The sequence below is a fragment of the Pteropus medius genome, unplaced genomic scaffold (genome assembly GCF_902729225.1).
Source record: "Pteropus medius unplaced genomic scaffold, Ma_sr-lr_union100, whole genome shotgun sequence".
In the NCBI taxonomy this organism is placed as follows: domain Eukaryota; kingdom Metazoa; phylum Chordata; class Mammalia; order Chiroptera; family Pteropodidae; genus Pteropus; species Pteropus medius.
Window position 1 is genome coordinate 11,474,049 of NW_024349797.1, and position 27,007 is coordinate 11,501,055.

Sequence of the window (27,007 nt, forward strand, 5' to 3'; positions counted from 1 at the left end):
TGAATCTTCTTTATAATAAATAAAATGCAAAATATCTAAAGAATGTTCTTATATTGAACTTTTCTCTATGCCCTAATTAACCGACTGGAATGAATTTATAAGTATCACTTTATTCAGCTTTTTGAAATGCAGGCTGTTTCATTTAATGGAAAATCTGCATTTTATTGTAAGCTGGAATATAAGATTTCAGTTTTGTTATTCACAACGGAAATAGATTTATTTTAGGGTAAGCATACAAATAAATCCTAGTAAATTTTGAATCCAGAATAAATACCTGGAATCCCACTGATATACCAAAAAAACTGTGAAAGAAAATTGTTACTAATGTAATCAAGGCAATAGAATAAAACTCATGAAGGTGACACATCAGTGCAAGTACTTAAAGAAAACAAGCTAAGTGGAAAGAACTTGTTCTGAATAAATAATAACATTTTAGATTTTGGGTAAATATTATTCTGGTAAGATAGAAAGCTTATAAATGTGTAGTTGTGGAGTAAGTTAAAAAATGTTCAAATTGTTTTCATCTGAATTTTTATTTAAATGGAGAAGTAAAAATCTCTACAAGGAAACCTGAAATGCTTGGCATATGGATTTACACCTACTAAAGGCTCCAGTAATTCTTATTATGGAACATGAATACAGGGAGAATGTGTGCTTGGCAACAGATAAGCATGAATTAAAATTCCAATTGGAAAATTATTAGACCTCAGATGGCTTATTTAACTTCTTGTCCCTCAGTTTCTGCACTTATATTAGAGAATCTACTTTAGAGAAGGAGATGAGAAATCTAATAAAAAAGAATCTGAAATTATACTCTATACAACATGACCACATTAAACTATTTCATTGAAGAAATAATTTTGATGCTGAAATTCTCATTTCTAAAACAACTACGGGCCGTTACAGTATTGGCAGACTAATTAAGAAGTCTGTTGGAAATGATAGCAGAGTTGGTATTTTTTCAATATGGATAGACAACCTCAGAAGAGGCATGGCTAGTAGAGGGTTAGGAAGAAGCTGGTCTCTGATGTGTTCAGGAGGCTTATAGAAATATTTTGAAGGAAAAAATTGCCTTCTGGAATTATTCAGCTTATTTTATGTGCCCTGAAATGTATCCAATATTTCAGTGTTTAATTTTAAATATAAAATTGTATCCAATTTATCCTTTTTAAAGTTATACATATTCAAATAATGGCATAAAGAACTGGATGACTGAATAACTGAGTGAGTGAATAACTTCATAATTGAACTTGGAAAGTGAACTTAAACAATATTATTAGTTGTAAAATTCTTAGTCCTTTACTGACACCATTCCAATTTCTGACTTGCAGTCTGAATATTATGTATTCTGATAAAAGCATAGGAATCTACTTAAGAAAAAATAAAGTTGTGGAAGAATCAACAGTGTAAATCAATTTGAATGACACCATATACCTTAAGGTGACATCAATCTTTATTAAGTAGCTTTCAGACTTCTTGAGATTTTTATGATAATTTTTTTTTTTTTTTTTAGTCAACCAATCATAGACTTCCAGGCAGTACTGTGCTGCACTCCTGTTTTATATATCAAACATGTGCCATAGCATAATAATATAATTTCTCCACACCCACATTAGCAAAAATGAATGTTTGATCAATACATTATATTATTAAAGACATAGTTCTCTCCAGTTCCATATGGCATTTTTCAAAGATAGAAATTCCACTGAATAATGAAGAGGCTGATGAGCATTGTCCAATATTCATTTAAGAACTGATATCTGTCTCAACATTCCAGTTTTGAGAATATCTTAAGTAGTATGATGAAGAATTATCTTATATATTATGCGTATATAGAAGTTCCTTGCACATTTTTTTATGAAAAGAAATTGGGCATTTATAACAGAAACAATTTGTGTAGGCACCTCGAAAACAGAGGAGTTTAGCTATGTTTCTATACACATGATGTATGAGAAGAAAAAAACTTGAATATATTATTAGATTAAATTAAATATATTTTATTATAAAAAAATACTATCGTCAATGGAGGTATTATAACGTAAATAAAAGTTTGGATTCAAAAATAATTGAGAAATTTTCAAGAACACTTCTATTTCATACCAAGAAAAAATAGAGAAAAAAAAAATAACGTTAACCTAAAGTAGCTTTGAAAGAACAGCGTGGGACTTCCAGAATGGCAGACTGAAAAACTGACAAATTCTCTGACCAAAAGCAATGATAAAAACAGGGAAAATTGCAAGAATAGCCATTTAAGGACTCTGAAAATTGGCCAAATGCATACAATAAATGAGAAACATGAATTCAAGAAAATAGGTTGAGCCTCAGTAAAAACAGTGGGGGACTGTGGGATTTTAGCCTGGGATTACTCAATTTTTACCCATCCCAGGCAACCATCCAGAAGTCCTACCTGGGAGTGCAAGGCATAGCATGAAGATCAGCAGACTCCCTGCTAGAAAGGCTGCATGCCCAATATTGTGTGCACACTTAGGAGATATTGGAGGGGCACTGATGAATTTTAGGCCTTAAGAATGGAGAAAATAAAACCTGAGACAGAATTATAAATGCTAAACTTTAACACATTTTTCAAACTACACAGATCTTTTGGTAAAATGTGAATGCCCTACTGGTTTAAGGTGTTTGCATACGACCCCTACACCAGCACTGGGTGATGACTAAGCTATGCTGACCCAAGAACTACACCAAAGAAGCCAATCTTAAAAATGAAAATGAAGAAAAAATTAATAGCAAAACAAACACAAAAACAAGTTACTGAGCTGAGGCATTAGTCACTACAGAGGCCACAAATTAGTCCAAGCAAGTCGCTAAATGGCAAACTAATAAGCCAACGAACAAAAAAAAATAGAAACAGATATCAACCCTGGCGGGAGGGATAAGAATCTAGAATTGCTGCAATACATTATTGAAAAAGTCCAGTTTTCAACAACAACAACAAAGAAAAAAACTATGAGATATGTAAATAAATAAGAATTTTAGTCCCATTAAGATGTATATTGAAATTCCTGGAGCAACCACTAAGAAATTACCTTGAAAGACGTAGCAAATAATTCATCAAAAGAATTTAAATGATACACTAGATAATTACCAATTTAATACCAAGAAAGGTAGTAAAGGGGGAAACCAGACAGAAAGTGAGAGAGAGAGAGAGAGAGAAGGTGTGAAACATACAGGAAATATATATAGCAAAATGGCAGAAATAAAAATCCAGACATGTTAACAATGTCGTTAAGCACTCATGGATTAAAACTCCAATCAAAAGGGAGAAATTGTCAGACTGGATAAAAACAAAAACAAAAAGATCCAAATATACACTGCCTTTAAGAGATACTTTTTAGATCGAAAGACACAAATCAAAAGTAAAAGGAAAGAGATTCACCATGCAAATAGTAATCATGAGAAAGCTGGAGTGACGATATTAATATACGGCAAAAGACACGCTAAGAAAAAAATTGTTTCTAGATACAAGATAAATATTTTATAATGATAGAAGATCAATTCACTTGGGAGATATAACAATTATAAAGCTATACACAGCTAACAAAAGATTTAAAACATATACAAAGTGGATTTATTTAATTAAAGGGAGAAATAGAAAATTTAACAGAAATATTTGGAGAAGGCACTGCCCTAACCCCCAAAATAGCTAGATAAACTAAAACAAAAATCAGCAAAACCATTGATCGATGAGACATAGATTATAAAAGGCACTATCCATGAAGATGACTAAACTGACATTTATAGACTACTCCATCCAATAGCAGCAGAAAAAAATATGTGGAGCATTCATTTGGAAAGACTACATGCTAGGCCATAAGAATTCTCAGTAAACTTAGAGTAATTTAATTCCTACAAAGTATGTTCTCTGGTCACAATGGGATTAAATTAGAAATCAAAAAGAAAAAAAAAAACTTGAGAAATTCAGAAATATTACAGTATTAACCAGGACCATTGTAAATAATTAATGAGTCAAAAAATAAATCACAATGGAAATCAGAAAACATTTAGAGTTAAAATGATAATAATAAATTAAAATTTATGGCATGTCTCTAAAGCATTACATAGAGGAAAAATTATAACCGAAATGCCTGTGTTAGAAAAAAGACACATCTCAAAACTATAACCTATGAGTTCATCTTAAAAAGCTAGAAAATAAAGAGCAAATGAAACCCAAAGCAAGCAGAGGAAGGAAATAATAAGATTAGAAAAGAAATAAATAATACCAAATACTGAAAAATAATACAAAGAGTGAATCCAAAAATTTTCATTGAAAAAAATTAGCAAAATTGTTAAATAATTGTAGCTGGCAAGAAAAGAGAGTAGACACAAATTATCAAAACTAGGAATAAAAGGGAAGCTATCGCTATTGATTTTATAGAAATTAAAATGATTATAAGGGAATATTATGAATAGCATATTGTCAACAAATTGGACAATGTGGATAAAATAGAAAAATTTCTAAAAAGATACAAATTACTAAACTGAACCAAGAAAAAAATCGAATATCTGAATAGGTGTATAACAAAAGAAATTGAATTAGTAATGTCAATCTCACAAAGATCAGCCTCCCATGGCTATATTTGTGAATTTTATTAATTATATAAAGAGCAAATAATAGCAATGCTTTATGAACTCTTCCAGAAAAGAAGAGAGAGAGAAAAAAATTTCTTCTAGAAATAGAAGAGGAGGAAATACTTTTTCTGTGAGTCAAGAATTATTCTAATCCTACCACTGGGGGAAAAAAAGACATTGATAAGAAAGAAAAGAAAATACTAGCCAATAGATCTCAATATGGATGCAAAAACCATCAACAAAATATTAATAAGTAAATCTAGCAACACAGAAAGAGGATTATACACAATGCCGAAGTGAGATTTATGTCAGGAATGAAAAATTGGTGTAATTTTCTAAAATCAATTAATATAATGTATCATATTAATAAAGTATCAAAATCACATGATTATATCGATAAATGTAGAAATGCATTCTGAAAAATCTTAGACCCATTTAGGTTAACTTTTAACAAATTAAGAATGGAGGGGAACTTCCTCAAACTGTTAAGAATATCTGGAAAATCCTATAGCTATAGCTCCTTCTTGAATTTAAGGGAGAAGTGTTTGGTGTTTCACTACAAGAGTGAAAAATTTTACAAAAAATAAACATTAACTGCTTCCTCCTTAAGATAAGTAAAAATCAGGAAAAAGGTCAGGATGCCTGCTCTCACCACTTCTACTTAATACTACATTGAGATATAGGCTCTGTAGTAAGGCAAAAATGAAGTAACAGAAAAAAAGAATAAGGAAATAAAAGGTATCTAGATAGGAAAGAAAGAAGTAAGATTGCTTTTATTTGCAGATGACCTGACCTTGTTGATAGAAAATACAAATAAGTCATGAAATATTACTAAAACTTTAAATAACATCAAGATCAAGATTACAAGATTTACCACCAATATTAATATTACATTTTTATACTCTAGCAATGGGATTTGTAAATAAAATTAGGAAAACTTCCATTCACAATTGCATGAAAATAAATTAAATGCTTATTAGTAATATTAACAAAAGTAGTACAAGCTCGTGCACTGAAATTTACAAAACACCACTGCAGGAAAGATCTAAATAAATGGAGAGACATTCCATGTTCATAAATTGGAAGACTAAGTGTTATTAAGATGGCAATTTGTTGTGAATTACTCTATAGATTTAATGAAATGACTCTCAAAACCACAGCAGGCTTTTTTGTTTGCAGAAATTAAAAAGATTCTAAAATTTATAGGGAAATGCAAAGGACCTAGAGTAGTCAAAACTACTTGACAGAGAAGAATAAAGCTGGAACTTGCACTTTCCAATTTTGAACCTTGATATAAATCTACAGTAATCAAGACAGCACAGCACTGGCATAAGGATAAGCTTATAGATAAATTGAACAGAAGAGAGAGCTCAAAATTAAACTTTTTACATTTATGATCAAAAAGAGCAATGCCACAGCTAGATTTATGGTTCAAATTTTTTGCTCAGTAACAATCACCTGGAAAGTATATTTAAAAAACATAGTTACCTAGAACCAGAACAAAAAAAAAGGTGGATAAAATTTGAGAGTCTTGTGTTATGAGATTTATTTCAAAATTACATTAAAGTAATGCTAATTATGGGGCAGGGTCAAAGATAAACACAGCAGGACATTAATTTTAAAGCAACAAGAACAGATTTTATTCAGTATCTCCTGACCATAGGTCAAAGTGCTGAGTCCCATTCTGATTTGTTCAGAGAGTCTGGTCGAGGACTATCGGAAACTTGAACAATCAGGGAAGTGAACATTTACAAAGAGCTAGAAAGGGATGAGAGTGATCATGTGAAACCCATCTGGGTTTGCTATCTGAAATTTTCAAAAGTAAGCTCCTACCTTCACACAGAGACTGAGAAACAGGATCCCTATCTTCAGGTGTTGGCCATAAGACAGTAAATTTCTTCTGGCACAAACTTTGAGTTTTCTTAAGCAGGTACTTTAAGAGGGACTAGAGTCATCTTGGGGGTGCTATTAGACTCCTCCTTATCTCTGTCTCTCTCTGTCAGTTTTTCATGTATTTAGCCAAGGCCACCAAAATCTAGTGAGATGAGGATGTATAAATCAGGAGTGTGTTAAGACTAGAAAAGTTTTTTATTGGATCTTGGTTATCTAATAGAACCTATAGCTATCAAAGATACTTGTACATGACATGTATCATGGCCAACAAGGGCTTATAAAACAATATATACATTTAACACATTAATTTATGAAACTATTTACAAATGTGGCAGATTCCTAAATATAATTCAGCATTGGCGAAACCATTTCCTTTGTCGTGGAGATAAAAAATTAAATAAAATAAAATAATTGCTATGTGCATTTCTCCGACAATGCTCTCTGCATTTGAGGATTATGGCAAAAGAGTTTTGCAAACTGATCACTAAGCTTTCTTTTTTACCTTATTTATTTGAGATCATTAACATTATCCACACATGTTCTCAGTAGTCCCTACTTATGAATAATAGATGCAAATCTTTATTTTTGTCTTGTGCTACTCTATATCTCTAGCAATTAAAAAAAATGAGAAAAACTAATTTTTGAATAGTGATCTCCTTTGTATATTTAAAATATTTATAATCAGAAATATAAATGTAACTCCATAGATATACTTATCAATTGAATAATTTTCAAGTAAATTAACTAGGAATAATTTCCTAAAATAATCTTCCTAAAATTTTATATCACTAACCAAGAAAATTTTACTTAAGTTGTATATTTCTCTATTGAATTTTTATTTCAAAATAGGTGACTGAATTGTGTAGAAATGTTAATTATTTTTGAAGGCCAATATTTTTCAAGAATAGTATAAGATCATAAACTGCATTTAACAAGGGTCTCAGATCTGAAGCCTTCAGGAAAATCCCAATGTCTTAGCCATTAGTCATAAACTAAAAGAAAAGTCAAGGAAACAAAAATGATTCTCTCTCTCTTGCTTTTATCATCTTTGATATATAATTTTAGCCAGAGGATTCCCAACCATACCGTTGATATTGATTTGAGCAAGTGATAGGGTAACAACTGCATTTAACCAAAAAAACAACTTTGCATTGTGTAGTAAAAAAAATGAGTGGACCAGGTGATATATATTTTCAACTTTGGGACAAATCCATTGATTATTTTATATTTTATTGCCATTGTATTGAGAGTGGAAGATTTCTTCCACATGTATTCTCTTTGGTTATATTAAAAAGGCACTGGAATTTTTAAGGAGTCATAATTATTCAAGAATGTAGAGTGGTTTGTTGGAGCATGGTGCCTCCCCTGGTATTTTGCATGTCAAACACTTTGTAATTGTATACTAAATGCCTGTGGTAGTCCAACATCTTGCTAGGTATTATTGGAAAATACTAGCAAAGAGTAAAATTTAATCCCAGTGTGTGTAGTATGTGTGTGTGTGTGTGTGTGCACACGCGTGCAGATATGTACACAGGTCTATGTACATTTTCCTCTTTAGCTAGGAATTGAGAAAAAATTCCATGCTGAATTTTCTGCTGTTGTCTGTAATTAAAACAGCAGTTCACAGAGTGTATCTGAACATTTTTTGAAGCAAAGTTAGAGAAGATTCTTCATATTCTTTAATTCATTGAGCCTGAGAGAGTGATAAATTTCCACTCCCTCACCACCCTGTTATGAAGGAAAGGCTCTAGAGATTTTAGCCTGTGTCGCAGTCTTAAGACTGTGCTTTGGGACAAACCTTGAGAATTGCAGTCAATAGACAAGGATAAAGGTAGTCCTTAAGACCCAAAGCATAGACCAACTAACAATTGCCAAATAGACTTTTAGCTCCCAAGCCAGCCCGTATTGGCTGTCAGGATCATCTTGCAAGTGAAGGATTAGTTCAGTTCAGAACTAGCAGACAAGTATATTTACATGTAAATGTACATCCTAGTTTTGATAGAGAAAATTCCTTCCTCTAAATTCCTTCCAATAATTCCAGGATTATCTGACTAAATCTTTAGGCTAACATGCTTCTCTGCCTTCACATGCACTCCCTTGCTTATCTCCTACTTTCGTTCATTCCAGCCAAACTCAGATAAAACTCTGCCCTCTTATCTTAGTCATCTTAAGCTTTTACAATAAATTACCATAGACTGGGGATTTAATCAGCAAACATTTATTTTCTCACATTTCTGGAGGCAGGAAGTTCAAGTTCAGGGTGCTGGCACGTTGAGTTCTGTGGAGGCCTCTTCCTGGCTTACAGAGAGCTGTCTTCTCATTGTATCCTCTCATGGTGGAGAAGGAGGGGGCTATCGCTCTATTTCTATTCTTCTAAGGTCACTAATTCCTTCAAGGGAGCCCCACTCTCATGACCTAATTACCTCCCAAAGGCTGTAAATCTCCTAATATAATCTCATTGGGAGGTTAGGGATTCAACAGATGGAACTCCAAGCGGCACAAACATGAGGTCTTTAATGCCCCTGAACATGTCACTACTACTCGGATCAACCAGAGAGACCCATCACTGCTTGTGCTACCCAATGTTTGCAATAGTCTTTGCATGTGTACACATGTGTGTGCTTGCATACATGCATACATGTATGTATATGTGCATATTTTGAAGACTTGTCTTTTATCAGAGGGAACCCTGATGAATCACTGGCTCTCTTGTTGCAAAGCTTAAGTTTTTTTTTTTTTTAATTTAATGAATTATTGTACCTATATTACCTTAGGATTCATAAAGGCTGAGTTAGAAGACAATGGGATGTGTAGTCATTACTGCCTGTCTCACGTTGCTCAGCTCACTCTCTTTTAGCTAAAGAAATATGCCTTAATCTCTTATGAAAATTAACTTCTATTAATTTAGTTTACATTTTATTTTATATACCGATAAGATTCAACAGAAATGAAGTTTTAGTTGTTACAAATGATGAAAACATAATCCTGGTTACCTAAATTGATAATATAAGAATATACAATCTATAAACCTATAATTTATAAAAATAGATATAAAACTAATGGCTTAATTTGGAGAATTTATTCTATTTCAAGCATCTTTTTAAGTTTTTTATATATTTTCATTTTAAATCCTTATAATAAATATGTGGGATATTATTATCGTACCCACTTTATTATTTTAAAGAAATTGTGGTATCATGAAGATAAGCAACTTGATTAAATTTACATGGCTAGTAAGGGAAGGTCCCAGAATACCAACCTGGAAAATATGAATTCAGAAAACAAACTCTTAATCAATATAATACCAGCTTAAGGATGGTCTAAATGATTGGTTTATCAATCTTAGAGGTTCATTAAATAATAATCTGGCAAGCACAAGGATTTATTCAAGGTAAATAAATTTTTTAATAACATAAATTTCTCTATAACTTAAAAAAATAATTACATAGTTAATATAAATAAAATGTTTATACAAACACATATAATTTTAATATATATTAAAAGTGCATTTTATAAAATTCATGTTTTTTCAATAATACATTTAAAATGAGATTAAAGTTATTTTTTAGTAAAATAAAATATATTGTCTATTTCTGCAGTTTCTATTCATTCACAGAGAAACACAGGATATCCTTTTACAAATAAGAATTAGAAAAGAACAGGATTCTATCACTATTACTGTTGGGAAAAGTCATTTTAGCTGTCATAACTATTTTAAAAACATTTCAAATATTAAATTTCCTTCTCTTTATAGTAAAAAATACAAATATTCCAAACTTGCTAACCAAGCTGATTGCAAAACTAGCCTGCAAACCACAACATTTTCCAGAAAGCTACACAGCTAACCAAATTCTCTCCTCTTAATTTAACCAAGAAATACTTTGTACTTGTAACACTCCACTGACACATGTGATACCCTCCAGTTGTTTCTCCAATTATATAAAAAGGTATGCTCCGTAGACCCCAGACAGAGTGCTGCTCTGAGGTTTAATGTGATATACAGACTCTCTCCTGTGGTGTCAAAGTAATGGAGCCTTTGCTTACAAACTACTTTCCAGTGTGAACTGGTCATTTCCTGTTCTACTGAAATGTGATATAATTTTATTTCTGTTCCAGGTTTGACTATTTTCACCACAGCTTTCAAAAGGAAAAAATATATTTTTAAAAAAATTAATATAATTTAACAAAAAATAAATCAATGAAAACTATACATAGAAAAATATATAAAAGTAATCAAATCTCTATGTATCATATAAAAATTTTGAAAATTAGCTGTCATGATATTGATAAAAATAAAATATTAAGGCGCAGAGAATTAGGATGGCTATATTTGAATAGATAAATTTATCCTCAAATTAATTATTTTGTGTAATATTTTTATAAGGATTTAGAAACTTTCACTATTTTCTTACATAGTATAGCAGTGAAATTTGTTCCATTAATGTTTTTATTTAATGTATCTATGAAATTTTACTGAGCCTCTTTCTTTTATATGTGTCGGAATGTGGGGTAAGAGAAAGGAATGTTTCTGGCGATTTCTCAGTTTCTCTTAGAGCTATGATATATTTAGATTTGGTTAATATTTGTGTTAAAAATAAAGATTTGTATTTTATTAGGAAATCAACTATTTCACTCAGTATTCCCAATGTATTTGCGACTTGAATAAAGTACTCTTGTAATTCCACTATAAAACCCTGCATTAATATTTACTTTTATTCTTGTTAATAATTTTTGTGGTTTCTACATTTCATAGGTTTCCTAGTTCTTCATTTCTTTTATTGCTTTCTCTTAAATCAGATAAGTGATTCTTATCTTTGCTTCTTAGTTCTATATTGCTTGATTTCCCACTTTACCAATTTCAGTTTTTGTTCTAACTAATCTCTTCTGTAAATTATTTTTGTGATTTTTTTCTCTCCTTGAATTAAATATGATACATTATTTATTTTTATTCTTTCTTAGTAATGTATGCATTTAAGGTTGTGACTTTTTTCTGAGCAGAATTTGGTTTATTACATAAAGCATTATCATTACTCTTTAGATCTGCATTCTGCACTGTTAGGTGCAAGCCATGTGTACTTATTGAAAGTTAATTAACTTGATTAAAATTAAATAAAATTTAAAATTTAGGTTTTTGATCAGATTGCCACAATGGATATGCACATATCTACCACTCTTTTTTATTTTGTTTTAAGAGTATGAATTCATACTATATTAACTGTTTTATAAATTGATTTTTTTCCCTTCAGTATACTAACTGTTTTATAAATTGATTTTTTTTCCATTCAATGTCAAGGAAGTTTAGTGAATGGCTGTGTGTCTGGCTTCAGAGTCAGAATACTGAGTTCAAATCCTCACCCCTTTATTTAATTGGCTATTTGATCTAGAGAAAGTTGCTTAACAATGCAATATCTGTAAATGGAGATTAGCTAGTAACTTTCTTATCCAGCTGTTGTGAGGATTAATTGTGAAAATACACATGCGGAACTTTGCATATTGCCAATTACATAATAATTGACCAATTAAGGTCAACTTTGTAATTATTAATCATGTAGGTTTTCCTTAGTTTGTAACAAGTACAGAGTGTTTTATGTACTCATTAGACATTTGATTATTTAATTACAAATGTTCATTCTTGAACATGATGTCACTATTTTTCCTAGACATTTGTAGATTTCCTTCATCTTCTCATTTTCTTTTTCTTCTGTCATTGTAGTAGTTCCAACTCAGTTTGAGAATGTAGAAGTGTCTCTAGTCAAAAGTGTTGAACTTGCAATGTGATATTTTCTATAAATATTTTTCAGTATTCATTCAGTCTTGAGACTTGTAAAACATTTGACATATTACTTTAAAAGTAGATTTTTGCCTTTTTGCATCATCACTAAGCGCTTTATCTATTATTTATAGTTTTAAATGATAGCATATGTTACTTTATTCATGTTAAACTGTCAGAATGGCTGTTTTTACTCTGCTGACTCTATAATTAGCTCAGGTCCCAAGAATTAGTAAAATTAGTAAATTTGATTATTTTTTCCATCATGTTTTCAAAGACTAACCTGGTTTGCTTTTTATCCATAGTGGTGTTATTGTCGTGTACATGTAAAAATGTCTATTTCTGCTCAATTGAATAAATTAACAACAGTATAAATGACATATTCACCTTTGTCAGAGAGAGTTTTGGCACAAAAATCAGTTCCTATGCAAATGATTATTGGTAACATCTTTATGTGCATCTACCAAATAACATGAGTGTGGTTATTTGAAAAATGTGTGAACATGGCAATTTATAAGTATATATTTAAATTACTACTAATGTAGTAATTTATAACTACTTATAACTTGAACTTGCAATGTGATATTTTCTATAAATATCACATTGCAAGTTATACTTATAACTGAGTTTCCAAATTGTGGCTTTACTCAAGAGTAAATAGCACAATATCTGAATAAAATGTCTCATGAAGTGACCTTGTAAAATAGAGGACTCCAAAATACAAACCTAGATTCTACAATTTATTAAAGTGGAATAATTTAAAACAGTCTGTCTCTTGTTAGTCTTTAAATATGCAAATAAGAAAGACTATTCCATTCATTTGTTTTTATTTATGCCATTTCCAGATGGGAACATAACTATTCATCGTGAATTCATTTCCACTTCCAGCCTCTTGACTTTGCATATTAGCTTTTAAAAAAAATTGATGCCTAAATTTTACAAATTGAATTTTAACTATTATAATTAACCCAAGCCCAAGATGGTATAAATTTAAAATCTCCAACAATGAAATATTATTGTCAAGTTATTGCTTTGTGCAGTTTAGCCTTAGGTTTTTAATGATATTTATATCAAGACATTTGTAATGAGTTTAAATGGTAATACTTCATAGATGGAGAAATAATTATATTTCATATATTCTCACATTTCACCTTGAACTATAAAAGACTTAGTGACCTTTTACATTGTTGAAATGAAGTTGCTCTTTTTTTGTTTAAAGAAACATTTTTATTTATTTTTTATCAAGAAAGAAGTATGCAGTTTTCACAATTAGAGGAATTTTTCAGATGGGATTCTAATTCTGTTAGAAATGACATCTTGATTTTTATAAACTACTAATATAAATGAGCTTCTTGAATGATTAGAATGATTAGAAGAGACATTAGAAGATTAGAGAATATTATGCTACTTATATGCATTTCTTTAATCAGATCCTAATCCAAAGTCATTGAATTGTTCTTACTAATTACAGTTCTTTCTGACTAATAAAAGAAGTACACATCTGTTAAATTTTTTATTCGTTTAATCCAAAATTATTAAGTGTTTTCTAAATGTCAAATGCTATTTCGTATCTGTATTTTAAAAATACAGAATTTGAAGATTATCTTGAACACACACATACATCTTGTTGCTAGCCTTGTTCGCAGCCTTATTTACAACCAAACTTTTTGAAAATTGTCTTTATTTGCTATCTTTACCTCTCATATATACTCTTCCACCAGTTTCATCATAGAAACTACAGAGAAATGATTCAAAAAAAGAAGTACCCAAAGTAACCAAGAGGTTATAGGTCAAGTAAGATAAAGACTAAGCAATGTCAATTTCAATATTGCTTATGTCAGATAGCTTTGGTAGACTGGGAAGGGGTTGTTTGTGGTAATTCAGTGAATAACGTTAAGTACTATCCAACAACTCTATTTCCCTAATAACCTATAACAATTTTCTGCTCTTTTTTATTTAGCATTGGGCACTTTTGAGATCAAAAGTCAGTAATCAACCAAATAACCAATTTGAGTCATTCCCAGTTGTTTGAACTGGTACATGTATCTGTCTACGGTAAATGCATTGTTATTGATACATTCAGCCTGATCAGAGGTAATTCTTTATTCTTGGTCTGGTATCCTCAAGGACATTCCAAGGTATTTTCTCTATATATTTGCCAATATAAATTAGAAAAATTTTGCAATTGCTGAGTTGTTAAGCTTTCTCCTCTGAAATTAGACTTTGAGATTCTACTCTCAATCTTGAGTGGGGATATAACTCTGGAGGTCTGGAGGCAACTGGGAAGTAATTTGAGGATTTCTGGCTTCCCAATGCAAGGTGAACCTTCAGGCAAGGCCAGTTAAGCAAGGCAGACTGAGTCTCAGCAGCTTAAGACAGACAGGCTACTTCTGGCCAGCATCATTCAGCTGGGTTTTTCAGATTGAATCATCCAAATACATTCTCAAATATATGTGACTCTCATTCTTATAGCTCTTTTTTTTTTTTTTTTCTGATTAATATCTGAAGCTTTACCTAAGAGGCCAGATGAGACTGTGATTTCAAATTAGCAAATAGCAAATGGAACTTTAAATTTGATTTTGGCTATGTCAGCCAAAAATGAGCTAGGCTTCTTTAATACAGGAAACATCACTAGAGATAACTACCTGCCAATTTGCTACCTTAATTTTTGGTCATATAAGTAATCACATGCACGTGCTCTTTATCTTGCTATAGCTATATCCCATAAATTTATGTATTTTCATTTTGCTTTAGTTTTAAATAATTCCCATTTTCCTAAGTGTGTTATTTATCTTTTACTATCTTTGTACTTATAACTTTTCTTCATACTTAGGATTAGAGTGAATTTCTAGTGAGCACACTAAATTATCTTTGTCTTTCATATGGTACATTTCACTCACATTTAATGCAGTTAATGATATTTTTAATTTCAAAGTGTGATCTTATGTTGTGGGTCACACCTATTCCCTCTTGTATTTCTTTCTAACTTGACTTTGTTCATCATGCTGTCTTTCTCCCTACAGTAGCTTAGGATGAAAGCATAGGAGTGAAAGTATGTAGATGATGTTTAACATTGATCAAATGAATCCATGTTTATTAGAGATGAGCATCATAGAGAAGGGGATTCCTACATGAATCAGCCAAAATCTCTACCATGGAGGAGCTTGAAATCAGTGAAGGGAAATAGACATACATAGAGATGTTACCATACAGTAAAAAAATACTGAGATCAGTTTGTTGAAGGCGAGACTGATTCAGATAACAAAGTCCTTTTGAGTGACCTGAAAGTTGAGCAAGTTTATGAAAAACAGATGGCAATGCATTAAACATAGAGTTGTTGAGTATAAGCAGAATATGATATCTGCCTTCAAGAAATGTAGGATGTGGTTGTGTCCAAATATTTCTTTTTCTCTCCTTAATTGAAATAAGAATTAACACTGATACAGATATTTACAGTGCTTTGGGAGAGTGAGAATGGTTTAATGGTTGAAAAGTGACAGGTACACCAGAGGAGTAAGTTCCGGAGACCTACCATAAACATAGTGCCTCTAGTTAATAAGAATGTATTGTGTAATTAAAATTTGTTGAGAGTGGATCTCATGTTGCACGTTCTTATCTCAAGAAAAAATGGATGCATGAAAACTTCGATGGATGTGTTTATTACCTGTATTATAAAGATAGTGACATGAGTGTATAATATGTCCAGACTCACCAAATTGTATAAACAAATTATATGCAGTTTTTTGCATACTAATAGTTTCTCAAAAAAGTTGGGAAAAATTTTTAAAGGAAAAGAAATGATATTAGAAAAGTTTTAGTCTTTGGAGTTAAAGAATATGATGGATTCTTTGGAGAAATATTTCCACATCTGCAAAGCCCTAGAATAGGAGAACACCCTTTATTATCCAGATTTTCTTGTGAGGAAATACAATAATTAATATAATAGTGTATAGCATATGGGAGAAATACAGTTGCATTGTGGTTGAGCAGTGTCTTTCAATGTGCAGATCAAGAAAGCCATGGGTAACTTGATACTTTTATATAAAGTTGTCATTGAGGAAGAGGGTGAACAAGGCTCAGCTTTCCCTGCAAAGCAGCACAATAATGCAATGATTTTTTGCCATAGTATTTATTCAGTAAGCCTTAATTAAGACCCTACTATAATCTAGACACATATGTGACAAATGCATGAATAAAAAGGCATTATGACAAAGTGACAATACTGACAAAGGGTCATTTCCTCTTTGTCAAGCCAATGAGCTTGTCTATCTCTGTAAGTAAAACTTGTTATGTAAACAGGATGTTCTAGAGATGTATGTGTATAACTTCTCTGTAGTTCCTCTACACATGTCCCATGTGACATTAATTGTCCTAACCCAGGACTACTTTCTGAATCACAGAGATGCTCTTAATATTGCAAAACTCCTATTTTATAAGTAAAACAGATGAGTGGTACAAGGGAAGATCTTTCCTCTAGCATAGGTAGGGAATTAATCAACTTGTTATTAATAGCAAATCCTAAGGTTGTTCAGAAGGCAAAGAAAAGTGACCTTACTGAAAGAAATTTAAGTGAATGCTAGACATAGGAAAAATTTTGGTGGTGATTCTTCTGAAAAAGCAATCAGTATTTAATTAACAACTTTTAGGTAATAGCTGATATTTTGATTACCTTAGATCTGCAGAGTTTAAAAAAATTTTAATAAAGAGGTCAAAAAATACAATGTATACAATAAAATATAGTTACCAGCACAGCACCACATATACCCAGGCACTAAATAAATATTTCTAGATAAAAACTTGATAGGATCACAACTACTTAATGTGGCCATTTATTATATAAAGAAATAGAAATGTGGAAAAAAGTAGGTTCAAAACGTTTTAATCCATTTTTCCTTGTTCAGGCTCAACTGAAAGCTTTTGAATAATATAGCTAGTAATCAAAACCTGAATACTGGCTTGATTATTCAAACAATTTAGGGCTTTGTCAACGCTCTTCGAGAACACTCTGATGTGATCATGAAACGCATTTCAACTTACGAAGTTAAATATAAATAAGATATGTTTACAAGTGTAAAAATGCAACAGTATCTCCATCAGGGTGCTGTTTACATGAGTGTGGTTGTTTTGTGAGAATCAGGCTATATGCTTATAATTTCTGTATGTTTTTGTGTGTATGCTACACTCCAAAAAAGTTTTGTTAAAAATATTATGGTGCTATCTGTTGTCCATGATTATAATATATTCTCCATTTGTTGTTGGATAAAATTGACTTCATGGACATAATGTGAAGGATGAGAAAAAGTTTGTTGAACTAGAAAGTAAGGATATAGAAATCTAGATATGAAGAATGGTATATATGTGAAAAAAAAGAGTTTGATTAGACAACTTTGGCAACTTTATAAATGTTTTAAGTTCACCAGGTCTGTTTCCTCATGGGTAACCCATGCTTTCTCACACACCTACAATTGTCTACCTGTTGCTTATATGCGTACTCCTTAGTAAATGATGGAACGAACATTGTATTCATAAGCAGGGGAATCATTTACCTGTTTGTGGTTTAAATGAAAATGAAAGTAATATAGCGACATACAGTTTTGCAGGTCATGTAACCTGAATTTTGACCCATGTCTAATATTACATAGATGTATTACGTTGCCTACAAATTTCATATTTCTGGACTATAATTGAGTCATCTACAAAGCGGGGGATCATTTACAAGTCCTCTACCATAGTTGAATATTCTGTTATAGTCTAAGAAAATTATTGAAAGTGAAAATTTTAATTATTAACCAAAAGAATCTTAAAATTTTTATGATTTTTTTGGTTAATATACACACAAACACACAACATATAGTTTTCTAAAGAGTTAAGAAATCAATAAATGAAGCTATTGTGTTGTTTGAAAATTGAAGACTCTCCCACCAATGACTCTTTTGTGCATATGAAGTGTCTTGGATTACATCGGAATCTTAATTCATATGCTGAGTCTATTCTAGGTTATATTATAAGCTGTTCCTTTTCTTTCATGTTACCTGCCTTTTAGTAAGAGATTGTTCTTAGATGAAAGCTGAAATACTGATTATAGTGATGTTTAGGGTTCTCTTCTAATTTCCCTCTTTCACATTGTTTTTATTCCAAAAATAAATGAATACTAATATAAGTTTGAAACTAGTAATATGAGAGCAACAAAAATACAGAGAGAGAATGGTTGTTATTAGTACATGAATATATTTGAATCCTCTCTGGATTCTTCCATTTGAGACTTAAACTTGGCGTGTTTTTTAGTATTCTTGAAATTACTCATATTTTAAATATAGTGATGTCTCTTATTATCCAAGTTCACATATCTTTGTATCTACCCAGTTAAACTGTTATACGTTTGTCATGGCATAAGGAGGACCCAATAAGAGATAGGTCTCATGATTCATCATATAAATTAGGAAACCAGAAACAATATCTCACTTCATTAAATAATTTTGTGCATGTATGAGTAAAAAAAAAAAACTGTTTTTTTTTTTCCCTTACAGAAGAAAGACTTGAATATTAAAATGCAGATGCATTAAAATCATGTCATATTTCTGAGTGGTTTGTTCAAGTGATACTAATGGAGCAAAAATGTAATTTTATTTTTCTATTTTAACAATAAGCAAAACAAAAATCTCTGTTCCATTATTAAAAATGACTCGATGACTCTAAAATTGAATTTTAGAAATATACTCATTTTATCACAAGTGAAGAGAACATGCAAAACTTGGAATTATTTATTATCAACCCTCCAATATTACTTAATATTAATAACATTTTTGTTTGCAATGAGAAGGGGTATTCCTTTTTTTGCACATTTTATTTTCGATGCATTAATTCTTTGACACTTTTATATGACAGTTGTGATTCCAATTATGTGAGGAGAATGGATAAAGAATATTTGGAGAAAAAATATTAGTGGTTGGCAGTCAAAAATGAGAAAGACTATTGCAAAAGAAAAGGCATTGGGAATATGCAAAATTAATATTTTACATATAATCACCTTCACTTTCTTCTCCTTCAACTTTCCTCATCATGAACATGCTTCACAGTACCTAGAATGTTGCTCAGTCATAATCTGCTGAATTGTTGGGTGGTTTTTGCATTGCAGATACTGTGCTAGATTCTAAAGTTAAAAATAAAAAGATAAATTTTATATTTGTATAAAGATAGATCCTAACTACTAAAAATGACGTAGGAATAGAAGGGCATGAAAGAATGAAGAAAGAATAGAGATGATACCTAAATTAGACTGATAGCCTAGGATCTTCCCAGAGATCCCCCAGGCCTCTTTCTCATGTATAACAGTAGAGACAGCAGAATTGTTGTGAATATCTGAGCTTTAATAGTTATCTATTCATCAACTCAGTTTATCAAGTCCCAACTGTACTATGCCCTGAGACAGAAAGATTCATAGAAAATGCATTCTCTGCTCATAATACTCTAATGGGATGAAAATATGCAAAAGTATATAGTAAAAGATAGTAAGTACTGTGTTAGAGGGAATAATAGAGTGCTATGAGAAATATTGAATAAACTTCTTCTATGACAAGTTAGGCAAGTTTTCCTAAAAGAGATAGTGTTTTGGAAAGAGGAAGCTGCCATGAGAAAATCAGAAGAACTGGATTCTGAGAAGAGATAAACTTGTGTGAAAAGATACAAATACAGATTATGAATCTGTATTACATTTTCAAACTATTACACATAGTTTGGAATAAAAATAGAAAGAGTGTGACTTGAGAGAGAGTGATCGAGAAGGCTAGATTGGAATAGGTCATGGAACAGAAGTAGCAGACAAATCACAGAATGAGTTTATGCCAAGGTACACCATTGGATTTCTCCTGGAGATGGTGGAGAACCAGTAAAGCATTTTAAGCTGGGGGTAACGTGGTCAGATTTCTTTTTGAACAAAAGCTCCCTTGTGCAGTGATTAGACATTTCAGGGGTTGGTCCAACCTCTTCCTCAGGACACTCACTTTATGGCTCAGCTGAGCTCAAACATCACAAGTGGTAGAATGTGGCAGAGTGATACTTCTGACAAAAGGCAAATTGAAGACCCTACAGATCAGAATCAATGTTTTGGATAGATTAAAGTACCCATTTAGAAGACACAGCAAACCAGATTCAACATGCTGGATAGAAATTAGTGCCCAGGCTTGTCGAGGCACGAGGATATGCTATACCTTGGGCCCATGTTCCATTATCCTCTTTCACTGCCCCCATCTTATTTGGACAAGGAGCCTTCTGAATTTGAACTGGACAAAGACCTTGTTTTTTGTGTACTCTGGACTCTCTGAACATTTGGAGAAAGATGATCATCTCCATTTTGAAGGCATTATGAAAGTCAACATTTTATTAGGGAGTTGGATCTTCAGGCCAAGAGGTCAGAAGAGAGATATCACCTGTGTTAGACATGAGGAGTTTCTATTAATTGAGTTAGTTAAAAACATGGAAGTAAATGATTTCTCATAAGTCTGTAGATTGTAGGGCTGGAATATAATTTGCCTAATCATTCTTTCCCTGTGGCTATGTTGCATTTCAATCTGTGACCAATTCAAAAGAATAAATCAATGTTTTTTTCAAAGAGTTTTATCATCACTGAAGCTGGGGGAAAAAGTTACAAAGCCAGAATTCAAAAAAGCTATTACAACTTTGTTTTGATGTTCATATTGAATGTAGGGAAAGCCAATGGCTACTAACACTTTCACTAATTTCCAAATGTACATTTTCCTTGGACTAGTTTGTCAATTTAGAGCGGGTGAATTCCAGGAAGGAAGGACAAATGCCAAAACTTGTAGAGGCTGATTGGTCCCATGACACTCTAGTTCAGGCAACATTACAAGCATAGTAGAAATGACATTAGTGAAGCTGCTTCTTGATTTTCCAGAATAAATTTGCAACTCCTAATGGGCTAGATGATTCAGATCAGCATGGATCTGAATGCAAACTTTACAAGACTTTTTAAAAGTGGGCCCAACCTGGAAGCCTAATAACTCATAATAGGAAATGTTTTGAATTTACACTTGAAAATGGCTACTGTGCTTAATGAAGCATGCATCATGATATAATTTTATAGCATTGTTCATGCAAAGATGGATCTCAGCTTGTTACAGTTGTATTGCAAATAACATTCCTCTCAATAAGTTCCAGGCTGGTGCATCTGTAGGTGTGGGGAAAGAGATCTGTGAGAATGGGACCAGGTGGACAAGGAAATAGAGTCTTGCTTGTTATGCTGGAGACTGAGAAATTAAGCCAAATGGTACATTAAAATATCTCTTGTACAGTTTTGTAATACTTGGCCATACTTGAGAGTATTGCAGTTTTGAGGGCCAATTTTTTTTTTTTCGATTTCTACTTTTTTATTTAATCTGAGTCTAGGAGATAGAACAAAAAGTCTATTAGCCAGAAAGTTTCAAATATTCTAGTTATACAAAGGATCAAGGATGTAGGATCTTACCTTCACCTTTGGAAAGATTTTCTCTTCCAAGGAGAAATTTATTAAAGACATAATATGCAAACTTTTTGTAGGTATGTATATAAAACCATTTATTAATGTTCAGATTTTAAAACACTGTGATTCATTTATTTACAATGTCAATTTTAATGAATATTTAAAATGTTATCTGGTATTGTTAGTAACTATAGGATAAGCCTCAGGAAAAGTTTCAAAGAAAATTTTATTTTCATGTCTTCCGTCACACAAGTATTAACTGTATAGCATTAACATGACAAAGGGAAAAGGAATTACTGAGAGAGAGAACACTGATTATGTTTTATTATTATCCAAGTCACATAATATTTTTAAATAAGAGATATTGAATAAAACATATAGGGGAGATTTTAATTACCATATAGGAGTTAGAATTTAATTAGACTCGGCATTTCATTGTTTTTCCCTTATTAATCTGTGGACGGGAGCTTTGGAGATAAACTAATTTAGTTATAGGATATATATTTTTTTTAATTCAGATATTGGCATATCACATTGTGTAAGTTTAGGTGTACAACATATTGACTTGGTACATTTATATTGCAATATGATTAGCATATTGCAATATGTAGCATTAGCTAACACCTCTATTGCATTGCATAATTATCATTTCTTTTCATGGTAGCAATAATTAAGATCTAGTCTCTTAAGTTTAATGTTTATTATACTGTTTCATTGTCTATAATCATTATGCTGAGTATTAGATCTCCAGGACTTATTTATCCACTAATCGTAAGTATGTACCCTTAAAAACATCTCTTCCATTCCCCCAACCCCCAAGGTTATATTTTTTAAGTGCATATGTCTATATCTATATCTGTGGATATTAACTCTGTCGTTAGAATTGTTATATGTATTAAGCTCTTTTAGTCTATTATAACTTTCTTAGCCCCAAAAGACAAATGCTTATTTTGGAGAATTTTAGGCACTAAGCAGGATAGTGGATGGGATAGAGTGAAAAATTGTAACCATGATGTATGTTTCCAGGAACCCAAACATTACACTATTTTGTAACTTTCCAATTCTATTTTATCTCAGAGTGGCCTTTAATAGATGCTAAGTAGAGCAAAATAAACAATAAACTTTTCCTGTGTCGAGGAAGGCAGTATTATGTCCAATTCTCCAGCCTAAAAGAATAAAAAAGACTCTCCCTTCTTGAGGATCAACAAAGATTTGAGCTCTGACTAGATTCCTTGATTTTTGTTGCTGAGCTTATCTTACTACCCTACAATTTGTAATCAAATAGGATTTTGTATCAGAGGATTAGAATTATGTCTTTGTATAAAGTCATTAAACTTTTTGCATGTACAAAATTCTTATATTAACTACAAGGTATTGCTTCATATGTTTTTATCTTGGCCCGGATAGTCTTCTGCTTCTGTGATGTGTGAGGGAATGTTCTATTGAGAGTGAATGGGAGTAAAGGCTTAATAAGACTTCATTATCCCAACCCCATTTTACACCCCACCCCCCAAAAAAAAAATTCATGAGGAAACTCCCTGTCTTCTCGTTTTGTAAAAAAGGTTGTTTTGTTTTATGAATATTTTTAATTCAACATTGATTATATCATTGATCAACATTGCCCATTCTTAGTTTCTTCTTGATCAGGAAACTTGAGATACCATGGATAAACGGACACTGTTGAATGAAAGAAACAGCCTCTTTCTTTCTTTTTATTTTTCAGGGTTTTTTTCTATATCAAAGCAACAAAGTCTTTCAAGAAGAACTGCTGCTTCTTTGTATTCTATTTTCACTTTATAAAACAGGAGAAAAAGCACCAAATGCTCAAAAGTCAGCTTCCTTATGGTATGCTGAGTTCTCGTAATTCTAACTCCAAAAGAATCTCAAACATCTGTAACCTAGTGATAAGTCAAATACGTTTTTATATATCTGTTTATCTTCCTACTCAACTTTATCTACACAACCCATTTATGCTGCTTCTAGTTCTTCTGCTCCTTTTTTACCATCTAATGAGCTATTTGCATTTGAGAAGTTGTTAAGGAAAAAAAAAATACATTGTGAAATTGCTATATCAAAAAGTGGTCTACAGAATTTGAATTAAAACTTTTATCATGAGGACAAGTTAAGTAACTATGACAGGTTTTTCTATACCTCGGGAAAGTTATTGCAGAATTCCAAGTTATTGCCCTCAAGTATAGATCTGTGCCAACTAGTTCAGTTAATTGTTAGCCCATCTGATAGAAAAAGAAAATGTTGGAAGACAACAGGGTAAGAAAGAATATAGCATTGGCTAGGAAATTGGCATCTCAGTAACTGCTTATATATTACTATGGAAATCCAAATTTCTTTCAACAATAATTCAAATGCCATCTTTTGATACACATTCCCAGACTGTCAAATCAGTGGCTTCCTTCTTCTTTTTCTAACGTTTTGAGTAGCCATAGAATGGTTAAACCAAAAACACCATGAGTTGCTGTCGCCAGAAGGAATGCTTAATGTCATGCAGAGGATATAAGGTCACCCAAGCTGCTTTCCAAGAAAGAACCTCTTGTTGCATTTGACCCTAATTCTGAAGGAGTCCCAAATTATGGGAGAGTAAACACCCCCTTGTAACACCACATAAAGTCAGTAGACCCAGTTGCCCACAGAAGGAACAAAAATATTGGACAACTTAAGAAAATAAATCTGGAAAAACACCAACCCAGAGACAATTGGAAACACGACATTTAGATTAGCGTTTTCATTCATTTTTGGAGAAAGAAAATACAAAACTCTTTTCTGAGTCTTTCTGAATGTAATTATATTATTATACTTAAGTGCATAGTAATATGCTGCTTAGTAGTCATTGTATAGCGTGGAATCAACCGTTCTCAAATTGCATGTATGTTTTTGTCTTTATAAACTCAAGTTAACAAGCCTTACATTAATTGCAAAGAGACGACTGGCTTATTTGAAACTTATATGACTTCTGAGAAGAGTATGATACGCAGTTAAGGAAAAATCCTTAATTCTGACTCTTCTGCTTCTTATTGGATGTGTTAAACAGCACATAATGACACTATTGTGGTATAATTACATATGACATTTCTATTACTTCATATTTCTAGAAGTAGGAGCTATATTATGTCCTTTTATATGTGTGTGTAAGAAAGAACACCCAAATTAGGCCAAAGATAGAAGCCACTGCCTTGATCATAGGTGATCGTTCTAGAGATAGACATAAAAGTTAGATCAGTGAATCATGTCACCATGATTCTGAACTTCAGATAGAATAAACATATTTGTCTTCTTTTTCTTGGCTAAAAATGTGAAAATTAAAGCCTAGAGATAGGCATTTGCCATGACTTCTCTAAAGATTTGTTTGTTTGTTTGTTTAAGCCTGTTTATGTGGTGTAAATAAAATTAAAATGAGGTGTAGATAAAAGCCAAGGCTAGAAACAGCTAGACAAAATCCTAATGAGGTTTTTCTTAAGGATCATATTATTCCTGTCTTTTGGTTTTATGACTCCTAAAATCCTTTTATTTTATTTATTTTATTTTATTATTTATTTCAGGTATACAGTACATTGGTTAGACATTTATATAGTTTATGAAATGACCCCCCTGATCACTCTATCTTCCCTTCGGCTCTACACACAGACATTACATCGAGGCTGACTGTGTTCCCTTTGCTGAGTTCCTCATCCCCGGGACCATCTATCAACTACTAATTTGTACTTTAACCATTCTAAAATCCTTTAAGTTAATTTGACATGTGTTTCTTTTACTAGTAGCCATAAAATTCCTAAATAATATGGAGAGTGAGTGGGAAGAGGCAGAGAAGCTTTCCCATTACCTCACCACGTTGTAAATATATCCTCTTCACGAGAGTTGGTTTAAAAACAAGAGTCTAAGTGGAAAATTAATGAGAATTTCATGGAAATCCGCACACAGACACCCTAACTCAGGTGGGCCTTGTGACAACTAGAAAGAGCTAAAACATCATCAGGCAGCTCTCTTTTCAGGAGATAATTCCTCATGGCACCCATGTTTCTTTCTGCACATCTTATCCATTTTTCTTTCTCTACCAATTTGTTTTCACTTAGTTTTGATGGCCAAGGCTCTACTAAATCATTGGGTTTCTTATGGCCTCACTAAGGCACCATATCACCCTTATCCCACCTGCTATTTGGAATAATATGAGCCACCATAACGACAATAACTAATGTATATAACATGTAATATTTGTCTGACATTCCGTACTATTGAGACACAGAAATATGGCCAAGCCTTCACTAATCATTATGTGAAGGTGCGGGGGCTGTGACAATCCAATGTGGTGAGGAGGGTAGTGGAAGCAACAGACCCTATGTCCCAGTTCTAGCATCAGGTGTCCCCAATAGCTGTTAGTGACAGTATCCACCATTGACAGTGGGACAAGCTGTGGTGTCTGCTCACAAAAGCAACAGTGGACAACTCTTTACAAAAAGCTTTATTGTACAGTTGGAAGTTCCTCTGACCCGGAGCCTTTAAGTGTGGTCTACAAAGCTTTCATAGCACCTATGAGCTACCCGGTCTTTGTAATAATTCCCTTAGATTATCTAAATGTGGTTTCTCTTTGCTTGCAACTTATAATTCTGATAATTACCAGTGCCCACAGGTCAAGAGTTAGCAAATTTTATCTTAAATGGCCAGATAGTAAATATTTTAGGCTTGCAAGCCACTTGCAGTCATTGTTTTGTTATTGTTGTTGTCAGTGTTTGTTTTGTTATATTGTGAGTGTGTACGTTTTCTGTCTTTTTTTTTTTTTTACATCCTTTAGTTCATGAGCTATATAGATACTCCTGGACTTACCATGAGATTTTATCCTGATAAACCCATCATAAGTTGTCCTAAGTCGAAAATGCATTTAATACACCTAACCTACAAAACATCATAGCTCAGCCTAGCCTACCTGAAAAGTGCTCAGAACACAATATCCAAAAATTATTGGCAATAAAATTCACTGTGGAGTATCAGATGTTTACCCTCGTGATCTGATGGCCGATTAGGAGCTGGGGCTCGCCAGCATCACAAGCGAGTAAATACTGTATTTCACTGGTCCAGGAAAGATCAAAATTCAAAATTCAAAGTACAGTTTCTACTGAATGCCTATCAGTTTCACACCATTGTAAAGTCAGAAATCTTAAGTCGTACCATTGTAAGTTGGGGATTGTCTGTACCAAAAAAAAAAAGTTGTACTTTGAAGATTTCTGCTGTAAGGAGCTTTTAGTACTCCTGCTCCTCACCTCCATCTCTTAGTT